Consider the following 15,095-nt stretch of genomic DNA (forward strand, 5'->3'; position numbering starts at 1 on the left):
GGGAGAATGTCGTCTAGGGATCGTGGGAAATAATGTGGTTCAGTTTTTTTGCGAGTTAATAAGTAAGATTGTGGCGGTGCAAGATTATGGGTGTGAGTTGGTGAACTCTCTCACAGACGCAGCAAATGCTGAAATTACATGCCTTAAATTCAAAGGGGACGCGGTTATCACATATTTCGGAGTCTCAATATGTGATAACAGTACTGGATACATCACCAAAAAGCTGTATTTGTCCTTGTGCTCAACCGGGAGACCTGGTAGCTGATGCCCTGGTGTATATACCCACCCAGTGCCCTGGTAGTTGATGCCCTGGTGTATATACCCACCCAGTGTCCTGGTAGTTGATGCCCTGGTGTATATACCCACCCAGTGTCCTGGTAGTTGATGCCCTGGTGTATATACCCACCCAGTGTCCTGGTAGCTGACGCCCTGGTGTATATACCCACCCAGTGTCCTGGTAGTTGATGCCCTGGTGTATATACCCACCCAGTGCCCTGGTAGTTGATGCCCTGGTGTATATACCCACCCAGTGTCCTGGTAGCTGATGCCCTGGTGTATATACCCACCCAGTGTCCTGGTAGCTGACGCCCTGGTGTATATACCCACCCAGTGTCCTGGTAGTTGATGCCCTGGTGTATATACCCACCCAGTGTCCTGGTAGCTGACGCCCTGGTGTATATACCTACCCAGTGCCCTGGTAGTTGATGCCCTGGTGTATATACCCACCCAGTTTCCTGGTAGCTGATGCCCTGGTGTATATACCCACCCAGTGTCCTGGTAGTTGACGCCCTGTTGTATATAGCCACCCAGTGACCTGGTAGCTGATGCCCTGGTGTATATACCCACCCAGTGACCTGGTAGCTGATGCCCTGGTGTATATACCCACCCAGTGACCTGGTAGTTGATGCCCTGGTGTATATACCCACCCAATGACTTGGTACCTGACGCCCTGGTGTATATACCCACCCAGTGACCTGGTAGTTGACACCCTGGTGTATATACCCACCCAGTGCCCTGGTAGCTGACGCCCAGGTGTATATACCCACCCAGTGCCCTGGTAGTTGATGCCCTGGTGTATATACCCACCCAGTGACCTGGTAGCTGATGCCCTGGTGTATATACCCACCCAGTGCCCTGGTAGTTGATGCCCTGGTGTATATACCCACCCAGTGCCCTGGTAGTTGATGTCCTGGTGTATATACCCACCCAGTGACCTGGTAGTTGATGCCCTGGTGTATATACCCACCCAGTGCCCTGGTAGCTGACCCCCTGGTGTATATACCCACCCAGTGTCCTGGTAGCTGATGCCCTGGTGTATATACCCACCCAGTGTCCTGGTAGCTGACGCCCTGGTGTATATACCCACCCAGTGCCCTGGTAGCTGACGCCCAGGTGTATATACCCACCCAGTGCCCTGGTAGTTGATGCCCTGGTGTATATACCCACCCAGTGACCTGGTAGCTGATGCCCTGGTGTATATACCCACCCAGTGCCCTGGTAGCTGACGCCCTGGTGTATATACCCACCCAGTGACCTGGTAGCTGATGCCCTGGTGTATATACCAACCCAGTGCCCTGGTAGCTGACGCCCTGGTGTATATACCCACCCAGTGCCCTGGTAGTTGATGCCCTGGTGTATATACCCACCCAGTGCCCTGGTAGCTGATGCCCTGGTGTATATACCAACCCAGTGCCCTGGTAGCTGACGCCCTGGTGTATATACCTACCCAGTGCCCTGGTAGTTGATGCCCTGGTGTATATACCCACCCAGTGCCCTGGTAGTTGATGCCCTGGTGTATATACCCACCCAGTGACCTGGTAGTTGATGCCCTGGTGTATATACCCACCCAGTGTCCTGGTAGTTGATGCCCTGGTGTATATACCCACCCAGTGTCCTGGTAGCTGATGCCCTGGTGTATATACCCACCCAGTGTCCTGGTAGTTGATGCCCTGGTGTATATACCCACCCAGTGTCCTGGTAGCTGATGCCCTGGTGTATATACCCACCCAGTGCCCTGGTAGTTGATGCCCTGGTGTATATACCCACCCAGTGTCCTGGTAGCTGATGCCCTGGTGTATATACCCACCCAGTGCCATGGTAGTTGATGCCCTGGTGTATATACCCACCCAGTGCCCTGGTAGTTGATGCCCTGGTGTATATACCAACCCAGTGCCCTGGTAGTTGATGCCCTGGTGTATATACCCACCCAGTGCCCTGGTAGTTGATGCCCTGGTGTATATACCCACCCAGTGCCATGGTAGTTGATGCCCTGGTGTATATACCCACCCAGTGCCCTGGTAGTTGATGCCCTGGTGTATATACCAACCCAGTGCCCTGGTAGTTGATGCCCTGGTGTATATACCCACCCAGTGCCCTGGTAGCTGATGCCCTGGTGTATATACCAACCCAGTGCCATGGTAGTTGATGCCCTGGTGTATATACCCACCCAGTGCCCTGGTAGTTGATGCCCTGGTGTATATACCCACCCAGTGTCCTGGTAGTTGATGCCCTGGTGTATATACCCACCCAGTGTCCTGGTAGCTGACGCCCTGGTGTATATACCTACCCAGTGCCCTGGTAGTTGATGCCCTGGTGTATATACCCACCCAGTTTCCTGGTAGCTGATGCCCTGGTGTATATACCCACCCAGTGTCCTGGTAGTTGACGCCCTGTTGTATATAGCCACCCAGTGACCTGGTAGCTGATGCCCTGGTGTATATACCCACCCAGTGTCCTGGTAGCTGACGCCCTGGTGTATATACCCACCCAGTGCCCTGGTAGCTGACGCCCAGGTGTATATACCCACCCAGTGCCCTGGTAGTTGATGCCCTGGTGTATATACCCACCCAGTGACCTGGTAGCTGATGCCCTGGTGTATATACCAACCCAGTGACCTGGTAGCTGACGCCCTGGTGTATATACCCACCCAGTGCCCTGGTAGCTGACGCCCAGGTGTATATACCCACCCAGTGCCCTGGTAGCTGACGCCCAGGTGTATATACCCACCCAGTGCCCTGGTAGCTGACGCCCAGGTGTATATACCCACCCAGTGCCCTGGTAGCTGACGCCCAGGTGTATATACCCACCCAGTGCCCTGGTAGCTGACGCCCTGGTGTATATACCCACCCAGTGCCCTGGTAGTTGATGCCCTGGTGTATATACCCACCCAGTGCCCTGGTAGTTGATGCCCTGGTGTATATACCCACCCAGTGACCTGGTAGTTGTTCTGTTAAGTAACTAATCCACTGTGTCGGTTTGGACCTTCTCCAGCGTCCTGGACATTCTCCAGCGTCCTGGACATTCTCCAGCGTCCTGGACATTCTCCAGCGTCCTGGACATTCTCCAGCGCCCTGGACATTCTCCCAGCGTCCTGGACATTCTCCAGCGTCCTGGACATTCTCCAGCGTCCTGGACATTCTCCAGCGTCCTGGACATTCTCCCAGCGTCCTGGACATTCTCCAGCGTCCTGGACATTCTCCCAGCGTCCTGGACATTCTCCAGCGTCCTGGACATTCTCCAGCGTCCTGGACATTCTCCAGCGTCCTGGACATTCCCCCAGCGTCCTGGACATTCTCCAGCGTCCTGGACGTTGCCCAGTGTCCAGGACATAGATCAATGTCCTCTACAGCCCAGACTACTGTGTCCTCAGCTGCTCAACAGCTGAGTGTCCCAGACGGGCCGTCGCCATATATCTTACTCTCTATCTTCCATTATTGACTACGTTCACACTATTGACTCGGAGCCCCTGAGCTACAAATCTTCAGAAGGAAACTCTCTCAGAGGCTTTTCAGTTTCTTTATTTAATGTTGTACTTTGTGTGCTTAAAGCTTTAGTGTTTGTTGTAATGTACTGATGTGCTGCAGCTTAGGGTACTAACTCCACCACCAGCAACTTGGAGTTACCAGCTCCAGCTGGAGAACCAATGATTTATCAAGCTTCACCTACTACAGCTTAAAGCTACAGAGCTTCATCTCTGCGAGAGTCAGAATGTAATATAAGGATATCATCATAATACTCCGCCTTCATATCCCAGCTCCTAGTACTCATAAATCAGCTCCTAGTACTCATATCCCAGCTCCTAGAACCCATATCCCAGCTCCTAGTATGAGGGAATATATTATCAGCTATCATAAAATGTGTGAAGGAGAGTGCACACCGCCATTTTGAGACTCTCAAGAGTGCACATAGTAATGTGCACTGAGTCTAACTTTCGTTGTTATGGAACTTAGACCTGCCTTGTTGGGTCTGGAACGTAGCCACCAAACCAATAAATCTTAGTTAAAGAAATTTTGTATTGATACTGAGAAGGATTGGGATAAGCAATTAGATCTCCTTATGTGTATTTTCAGAAGTTTTCCTAATGAGTCCCTTGGAGTATCTCCTAATGAGATGCTCTTCGATCGTAAGTGCCGTGGTCCTCTTAAAGTTTTTAAAGATTCCTTGACATCAACCACCTTCAGTGATTCCCTTAATGTGCTTCAATTTCTTAAAAACTTGAGGCATAAACTTGAACAATTACATAAGTTTGCTGGTGCTAATTTAATGACCTCTCAAAATAAAATGAAAACACACTTTGACAAGAACACTAAGGTAAGAAAGTTTAATGTAGGAGACTTCGTTCTAGCCTATTTTCCTATCCCAACCTCTCCATTTAATAGTAAATTTTCAGAACCTTATCGGATCAAATAATGCAAGAACAACAACAACTACATTCTAGAGACTCTGGACCAGCGTAGCAAGACACAACTCTGCCACGTCAACCTGCTGAAGAGTTATCAAGGTAATCTGCCACCAGTGTTATTATCTGTATCTGTTTTTACCGAGAGGTATCCCAACAGTGATGCAATTCCTGCTATCTCTCCATCTGAGTGTAAAAGTACAATCGAAACCATGAAGTCTAACAGTGAAATCTTAAAAGATCTTCTAATACCTAAAACATTCTAATAATAGTGCTCCTATGATTACACTAATTTATACCCATAAATATCTGTTTCAAAACACTCCACAGGAATGTAATTTAGTGCAACATAATATCCAGCTGCTTCCTGATACGATGCCCATCCGTCAACCTTACTATCGCATCAGTCTACAGATGAAAGAAGCCATGTTTGCAGAAGTAAAGTACCTCCTCAGCAGTGGATTAGCTACACCTTGTGAGTCTCCTTGGGCTTCACCAGGTATACTGGTTCCCAAACCATATGGACAGGTAAGACTGTGCACTGATTACAGGAAGTTAAATGCAGTTAACATTAAAGATTCGTACCCCTTACCTCGCATTGACGACATCATAGATGCTATTGGTAATGCCACCGTTTTGTTCCAAATAGACCTCTTAAAGGCTACTATCAAATAAGACTTTCTGAACGTGCTAAAGATATCTCAGCCTATACAACTCCTTTTGGCCTTTTTAGGTATGAACGCTTCCTATTTGGACTTTGCAATGCCCCAGCTACTTTCAGCGAGCTGTCAACCTCGTCATTCAAGATCTTGACAACACCTATGCCTACCTGGACGACATCGTTGTAGCGACCAACTCGTAGGAAGAACATCTTGACCAACTACAACGACTATTCTACAAGCTTCTCCAGGCTGGCCTCACCATTAATTTGGGCAAGTCCACATTTACTAAAGGTAAAGTACAATACCTTGGTCATGTTATAGGCAGTGGAAGCTTAGCACCTTTAGACTTACATCTTCAAACCATCCAAAAGTATCCACAGCCAACTTCTCGTAAACAACTTATGAGATTCTTGGGACAAGCGTCTTACTACCGCAGGTTCTGCGGTAGTAAGAACGCTAATGTTCATCCTTAATGTTGATGCCAACAGCACCAGCATTGGGGGTGCCTTGATGAGGTACAGAGAGGGGGGAAGACCTACCAGTCAGCTACTATAGCTACAAGCTGAAGCCTCACCAACAAAACTACAGGACAATAGAGAAGGAGCCTCTCGCCATCGTCCTAATGCTTACAACGATATGAACCTTACCTTCAAGGACACCAACCCATCACCATCTATTCCGATCATAATCCTCTTCGTTTTCTACAGGAAGCCTAATTCTCAAGCCAGTGTTTACTTCGTTGGACCTTGTACCTACAAAGCTCCAACGTCAAGATCTTCTACATCAAAGGATCAGAATACATAGTTGCGGACGCACTGTCACGTGTTCATGAAGTGGAACCTTCTGCTTCCACACTCCTTCCAGCATCGACATCTCAAGCATTAGGAAAAGGATTTGGGGAGGAGCTGTCACGTGAATCCCCTGCATAGCAGTGGAACTGCCTTTTCCCTTCACCTTCAAAATGCCTCTGCACTGGAAGTCTCCATCGACACCAGCTCAGATGAGTCATCAGTCCTGCCACCTCTCCGTTCACCCCCAGGGCCTGGCGCGGCCTGGTACGACTCAGAGGCAAGCAGGGTGCCTCAGCTAACCGGTAGTTTGCCCCCACAAAGAAGCAGTTAGCTCCCTTCAACTGGCAGTGGTGCAGCTCAACACAAAGGCACCACCAGCCACAAACGAGCAGTTTGCTAGTTGACCAGATGTCCACCTCGCGTTGACACTGGATGACTCATCACCGCCAGACTATTATATAAAGGGCACCGCCTCCCTGGAGAGCAATTAACTGAAATATTACAGGCTCACCATAGCCCGTGCTACTGGAACTTATTGTTCTGAGTAGCGAATCTTAAACAACAACAACCCTGGAGAGCCAATCTCTCTCTTAGTGCTCTTGGATCACCTTGGACTCTCTCACTCGTCATCTGCCTTCAGCCTACGCCGTGTGTCTGATGCCATGGTGGTATGGCAGCGTCTGATGCCATGGTGGTATGGCAGCGTCTGATGCCATGGTGGTATGGCAGCGTCTGATGCCATGGTGGTATGGTAGCGTCTGATGCCATGGTGGTATGGCAGCGTCTGATGCCATGGTGGTATGGCAGCGTCTGATGCCATGGTGGTATGGTAGCTGTCTTCAGTACACCAGTATATCTTCATGCTTTGTATTCAATGAATTTCTTACAGTTTATTTTTGTATTACTTTTCATATTATCTTGTCCACCTTTGCATTATATGATCGCCAAGTGTTCTCAGGTGCCATTTTTGGTCATTAATATTTCAGTTAATTGTTTTAATTATTTATTTGATCATTTTCATTTGTTTCCACCTGCGACTTACACACGGCAACGGCCAATAGCAGCATTTTTTTTTTTTATTTATATGAGGGAGAGCCATAGCATCTTGGTTCAATATAGATGCGATACCACAACCCGTCACAAATGTTAAAGCTTATTTTGCAACATCTGCAAAGAATAACACAAAGCTGTATCTAAAATATTTGTCTATGTCTGATATGAAAATGAGAAAAAGCATTGATGTAAGAAAAGTATCAGAACAAAACTATGTAAATTACGATTTACCCTAATCAAACAACAGAAATATCTACATATACACGTACAAAGGAACATGGCAGTGAATGACTGGGATTCCACGGAGGGTTCACAACTGAGCCAAGATGTCTCCGGGTGGTAGAAGAGAACGTAAACCTAACGAAAGACTGGAAGTAACGAAACAAATAGAATTAATAGAGAATTAATAGATGAAACTAAGCAATTGGACAAAACAATGTATAACAAGAATGTCAGAATAAGCTCCGTAGACACTTACTATACCTCCAGCTCTCAGCGTAAAGGATTCAGGTGTAGACAGAGTTTTGACCCACCATTTGAAAGACATCAAATGTGGCAGCCATTTAGGAGAAAGGGGATATGGAGGAGTTGTTTGACTTCAGGCGATTGTTACTGACAAGCCTTCCAAGCAAACAACTCATACGAAACACAGAGTAATTACACTAACTTGACTGCAACAAGGTGAAAATCCGTAGGAGCCCGCATGAGGACTCGAACCTATGCACTCGGTGTTCCAAGGCACACACTCTAGACAATTATACCAAGACATGAATAGAGATTGAAACAGTTCTAATGAACACAACCTGGAAGCCTCAGGAAAACCTTGTGTGTTCAGTAGAACTCCATGTTGCAATCCATATCAATGTCGTGGCCTAGTTGTCTAGAGCGTGTACCTGGGGAGGATCCAACGCACAGTTTCCAATCCTCATCACAGGTCCTACGGATTTTCCCAACTCTTACGAACCATAAGTACAACGCTAGTTAAACCACACGGAAAGGATTAGATATTTAAAGAAACATAAACATAGCTTCAGGTAAGGCAAATCAAGCCTAATGAACCACCTAGAGTTAGAGGGGGGAGGGGTACATGAGGCGAACCAGAGATAGTTGGGTAGACTGCGTATTTCTGGACTGCCATGAAGTCTCTTTAGAACACAGACACTACACATTCCTTACAGGCAGGCAGGAGCGAGTGGAAGATCACTGACATGGGTAGGAGTGCCGGAAAGAAGAGGGCATATTGTTAAGTTCCTCTTTTGTAAATACAGATACAAAATATTTATTAAAAATACTACTCATCTCTTCATCACTATCTGATATTTGACCTGTCTCAGTTTTTAATGGACCTATGTTTTCCCTAATCTTTGTCCGGTATAACTGGAAAAACCCTTTAGGATTTGTTTTTGCTTGCTCTGCTATGCGAACTTCATAGTTTCTTTTTGCTCTCCTCATCTCTTTTTTAGTATTTCTAACCAGTTGTACGAATTCCTGTTCTAAACAGACTTCCTCTTTCTTAATCCTTTTGTACCACGCTCTCTTTTAACCTATAAGGTTCTTCAGATCCTTTGTTATCCACTTTGGATCATTAGTATTCGATCTATTCAAGTTATATGGTAAACTACATTCCTGGGCTTTGGTTAGAATATATTTAAATAGGTTATATTTTGAATCCACATCGAAAACCCCTTTTACGTCACCTATCTCTGGGTTAACGTTTAGCTCTAAGACCTGCCCCACACCCCATACCCAAGACTTTCCAATCTATTTGACCCAAAAAATTTCTTAGGCTATTGAAATCAGCTTTCCGAAAATCAGGCACTTTAACAGAATTTTCTCCTACAGATCTATTACATTGAATGCTAAATCTGATTTCTTTATGATCACTGTTCCCTAGCTCACTCCCTATTTCGATGTCCTTAATTTGTGTTTCCCTGTTAGTTAACACTAAATCTAAAATAGTACTATTTTTAATAAATATTTTGTATCTGTATTTACTAAAGAGGAACTTAACAATATGCCTTCAGCCGAACAAATATATGTGGGTGGGGACGAGGACAGGTTGACTAGTTTAGCAGTTACCAGGGAGGATGTTCTTAAACAAATAGTAAAACTAAAACCAAACAAATCCCCAGGGCCGGATGAAGTGTTTGCCAGGGTGCTTAAAGAATGCAAAGAGGAGCATTGCGAGTCACTGTCTACCATATTTAATAAATCAATAGAGTCAGGTAGAGTGCCAGAGTTATGGAAAGTTGCTAATGTGATACCAGGTTTTAAGAAAGGAGATAGATCACTTGCGTCTAACTATCGACCAATTAGCCTAACGTCTATTGTGGGAAAGTTACTCGAATCTATAATTGCAAATAAAATTCGTCTTCATCTTGAAAAATATAAATTAATAATTGAGTCGCAACATGGTTTTATAATTGGCCGTTCATGTTTAACAAATTTGTTATCTTTTTATTCTAGCATAGTTGAGGCAGTTGATAGTGAACAAATCCACAAGGGCCGTGACGAGGATTCGAACCTGCGTCTGGGAGCATCCCAGACACTGCCTTAATTGACTGAGCTACGACAGGGTTAAAAGGGTTGAAACCGAAGTTCTACTGAACTAACTGGATCCCGTAGCCTCTCCGAGGCACAAACCAGGCTTTTACACAACCCCCCCCCCCTGCACCCGAGCTATGTCAATAGGCCGTTCTCCCTCTTCGCCCTTACATCATCACACACAGAGATCACACTAACGTGATGCATCAAATGAACAAATCCACAAAGGCCGTGACGAGGATTCGAACCTGCGTCCGGGAGCATCCCAGACACTGCCTTAATCGACTGAGCTACGACAGGGTTAAAAGGGTTGAAACCGAAGTTCTACTGAACTTCTCCCCTGAAGTTCAAAAGGGTTGAAACCGAAGTTCTACTGAACTTCTCCCCTGAAGTTCAGGGAAGAAGTTCAGTAGAACTTCAGTTTCAACCCTTTTAACCCTGTCGTAGCTCAGTCGATTAAGGCAGTGTTTGGGATTTCTTGTGACTTCTCCCACATCATATACCACACACAGGACGGGGGAGACATCTCCCGCCAACACATCACAAGGCGCAGTGTGGTCACAATGCGACCCAAACGTCTTAAGGTCAGAGCTACTCCAATTGACGGTCATGCTATCGGAAAAAGCAATACTTTAAAGGTCCTGAAGGACGTAACTGGCCTCAAACCCGCTGACATTAGTCAGGAAGGTGAAGATATCGTGCTCTACTTTTCATGTGAAGAGGAGCTAGAAAAACCCCTCACAATCGATGCCTTTCTTCGCAAAGAGCACTACCTACATCCTCACTTCCCACGTCAGTTCCTGGCCGGAAGAACTGTTTTTACCAGCAGGACCAGCCGGTGGATCGCTGAGCGACCTCAACATCATATCATAAACAATATCGAGGACGAAAATCCAAACCTGTCGGTATTCAACCTAGAGTTCTGCAACACCGACAAAACATCAATGAAGATTACGTTCACCACCATAGCTGCGGCCACCCAGGCTGCTACACAAGGATTCTACTGCTTCGGTCTAAAAATACCACCCCACCAAATAAAAAAGGAACGATACCAGCAGTGCTTTAAGTGCTACGAGCTCTCCCACCCGACCAACAAGTGTGAGCACCCTGTCCAGAGGTGCAGCCTGTGCGCACTGGACCATCACTATTCCATATGCAAGGCAACAGTCCATCACTGCTTGCTCTGTGATGGCAATCACCCCGCAATTTCCTACCGCTGCCCCCGCAGACAGGAAATCATCAAGGCCCAGGTTGAAGCCAAAAGAAACAACTCGTCTACCACCTCAACCAGAGCCCCAAGCGTTCAACTCACCACCTTAGCTCTCACTAGTCAACCAGAAGACTTTCCGGTCCTACCAACATGTGGCTCCTCCCAGCAGGCGACACAGCCTTCTCATTCGAGACCCAAGGTCCCCAAGGTCTCACAGGCTCCTTCATAGCCCCCTGCATCACGTGCAGGCATTATCCCTGGTCTTCTTAAACTAGCGGAAAGGCTTGCAGGACCAGACAACCAGCGCTTTGTCAGTGAACTAAACGCATTATACATAGGCAATGGCCTGGCCCCCATCATAGCCATTAGCGTAAATCTCACTGCCTCCTTTACCACTCCGGAGACTACCACCAGGACGACCAGGTGGTCAACTTCAACACCGACTCCAGAACCACCCATGACCCGGGCGACACAAACAGAGGTAATTCCTTCTCCAGCTCCCAACACTCCTACCATCACTATCTCAGCAGCCGCGCTAGCAGACGTGCTGTCTACAAACGATAACAGCACCACCAGCGCTCCTGAAATAGCTACAACCACCAATCAACGACACCTAAACCTACCTAAGGCTGCGAGACGAAAGACAAAAACGCCCACTACGGAGGTTACGGACTCCTCAGACGAGGAAATCATAGTAGGAGCTCCACCGCCTCATCACAAATACGACACCTACACGGTTCAAGACTTCCTCATGGAGGCCACGTCACCAAACTCTAACGACAGCACTGCTCAGCCAAAGTCGCAGGCAAAGAAAAAACGGAAAACCTAGAGGTCTACGCTAACCCCACCAGCTCCATAACTGGTATAGCCAGCCCTCCAGGCTGAAAACCATCATGAAGACCCCCATCCATCGCCACAACTCTAGTATCAGCCACTGATACAGATAATGGCTCCAAACAGCCTCCACTTACGGGCTCACCATAGCCCGTGCTACTGGAACTTATCGTTCTGAGTAGCGAATCTTAAACAACAACATATCATGGGTGGAGGGGGTTGGGAGAGGCTTCTTTATATATACAATGAAACTTGGTTATTGGAGCCAACCTGATATTAGCTTACCGTCGAATAGAGACCCCAACCACTCTGTGGGAACCGACCTGTGAGATTTATATTTATTTAATTTATATGAATTTATATAGAATTTATATTTACGTTAATTTATATATTTCGATAACAATTTGTATGATGTTAAGTGGACTGTATTTCTGCAATAATCTCACAAATCGACCCACTACACATTAGGGGGCGGTTTATATTGAATTTATATATATGCAGCCAATCAAACTATAGTATTAAACTACATATATTAGTATACATTAAAGAGGTTCCTTATCTTATTATACAGCAGGCTTAGTCCACCAAATATAACTAGGATGTAGACACCAAATTTTCTCGTGTGAGGCAGCTTCCGTCACCCAGTAACTGATACACAAAGTTTGCTTTCTCCTCTTGACCTGTCAAAGGCACTAGCTGTAAAGTCAGAATCCTAATATATGACAGCTATATCAGAGAAAACACTGTATAATGAATCATAAAGACCAAGGCTTAATTACCTTTCTTTTAAAAGGCTGTTCGCATTCTAACCGGTCCGCCCTATCTACTGATATTAATGGCCAAAAATGATTAGATAAATGGGTTTTGGCAGAACACTTCCCTTGTGATTGTTGACAGCGTGTTGATGATGGCAGACCTTTGGTTTCATAACACTTCATCCAAGAGAAATTAACAGGAGCCGAATTTGCTCCCTGCCTCAGGTCTAACAACAATGGCTGACAACTCCCTCACCACTGACGCTACTGGCCTACATTGTCCAAATATCAGAAAGTGATAGAAGGGTCACATTTATCTTTATTTAAATATTGATAATTAAGTTAATTTAAATGAGATGTTTTTATTATGTAAAAAGTCCAAAGACTAATGTATTTAAGAATAATTCCCACTATAATAGGTGGTGAATTTATAATAGTATGTGGCAATGACATGCCGTTTTCTATAGACGGAAAGTTCCACTACACGTTACATTTTCTATGGGTAACTTGTGTATACAATGGCAGCAATATTATCTGCCTGTATGTAATATTATTATATGGTGTTGGATTTTCCGACACACTCCCGGACAAAACAAACAGCCGACCTCGGCAGCCACACTACCTGCTACCGTCAGTCGACCAGCAACGGACACTGGAGGGCTTGAAATTATTTAGGAGATCACCATGGTAAGCGTCTGGTTCTGGGGGAGGGGTTCAGGGTCACCTTTATTCAGGGGTACGACTCACACTGCCTAATTGTCATGAGTACACATCCGCTCTTGAGCCGCCGTGACTCCCCGCACTCTCCTTACTGTGAGATGATCTCTCAATCCCCCTTAGTTAGTTATAGTCCACTATCACCCAAGTTATAGCCTTATCTTTCTCTCTCCTTCTAGCCAGGAAGCCTCACCAAGACAAGAGCAAAAACTGCGAACGAATACAACATTTAATACAATAGAACATACTCAATATACATACAGGAAAAGTTATAAAGCAATACAACCTTTTTGGCTGCTACCAACTGATAACAGTCCGATATCGCCTTATGTCTCCAACCTATAATTGTATCTGGCTGCTGCTTAAACTTCGGCTTACAACCTTCTGCTCCCTTCACTGCTTTAGGCTGCAATACATGACACAATAAAAATATTCACATATTTCCTATTCTACAAAAGCATTAATCTCTCCTTGCACTGTGCCTTTCATGCCAAAACGCAATCAAGTACTCCCTTTAACATCAAGGTCCATATGATCCTCTGTTCCATTACTCAAGCTCCCCCTACTACAGTCATCATCTGGGTCCTCAAAATATTCCGTAAGGTACTCCTGCAGTTGCAGTTCTTCCACACAAACCACAGAATTTGTATCTCGAGGGCACTCAGCTGCGGTGCTCATAGATGTCGTCCTCTAAGACATCCAACAATGTTTCTTTATGACGGCCTCATAGCTCTTCTGCTCCGGGCTTGAGTACGTTAATTGGCTCAACAGTCTTCACTCATAAACGCCTGCTTGAGTCCCTCCTCATGAAGGAGCACACAGTTAGTTTCTTCTACTGCCAGGAGCTCAACAAAGCACAACCCTCTTTCACGATTTCTGTGACTCAAGTAAGGCCATGACGTCCTGCTAGCCTCAATTCTTGTCACCAAAGTATCGACATCTCATTTCATGTCACTAATTTTCATACTCATCCTCTGTTCATATTTTTAAATTATTCATTGACATATATTATATATTTAATATATATACATTTTTTCTCTGACCTCTCAGTCAGGTCCAGAAGGCCGAATAACTCTCAGAAAGGTAGACTCGTTCCACCCAGGCTACATGGGGATCATAACACTAAGCAATAGTAAGCAGAGAGTTACAGTGCGGGGGTGAGACCTCAAATTGGCGTGAAGTTACCAGCGAAGTCCCACAGGGCTCTGTACTCAGATCTATCCTATTACTGATATACGTAAATAATCTCAAAGAGGGTATAGACTCTTTCCACTCAATGTTTGCTGATGATGCCAAAATTAGGAGAAGGAGAAAGACAGAGGAAGACAGATTGAGGCTTCAGGAAAATCTAGACAAACTGAGGGAATGGTTCAATAAATGATTGTTAGAATGTAACCCAAGAAAATGTAATATAATGAAGATAGATGTAGAGAGCAGGAGGCCAGATACGAGGTATTATTTGGGAGATGAAATTCTTCAAGAATCAGAGAGAGAGAAAGACTTGGGGGTTGATATCAGGCCAGACCTGTCCCCTGAAGCCCATATCAAGAGGATAACATCAGCGGCATATGCCAGGTTGCCCAACATAAGAACGGCATTTAGAAGCTTGTGTAAGGAATCATTCAGAAGTTTGTATTCCACATATGTCAAACTAATCCTGGAGTATGCAGCTCAAGCATGCCGTCTAAATCTACTCAAGCAAAAGACTAAACTGGAAAAGGTTCAAAGGTTTGCCACCAGACTAGTACCCGAACTGAGGGGTATGAGCTACGAGGAGTGACTACATGAATTAAACCTCACGTCGCTAGAAGACAGAAGAGTTAGGGGGGGGACATGATTACCACATACAAG

Source organism: Procambarus clarkii, chromosome 15, assembly GCF_040958095.1.
Source record: "Procambarus clarkii isolate CNS0578487 chromosome 15, FALCON_Pclarkii_2.0, whole genome shotgun sequence".
Taxonomy (NCBI): Eukaryota; Metazoa; Arthropoda; class Malacostraca; order Decapoda; family Cambaridae; genus Procambarus; species Procambarus clarkii.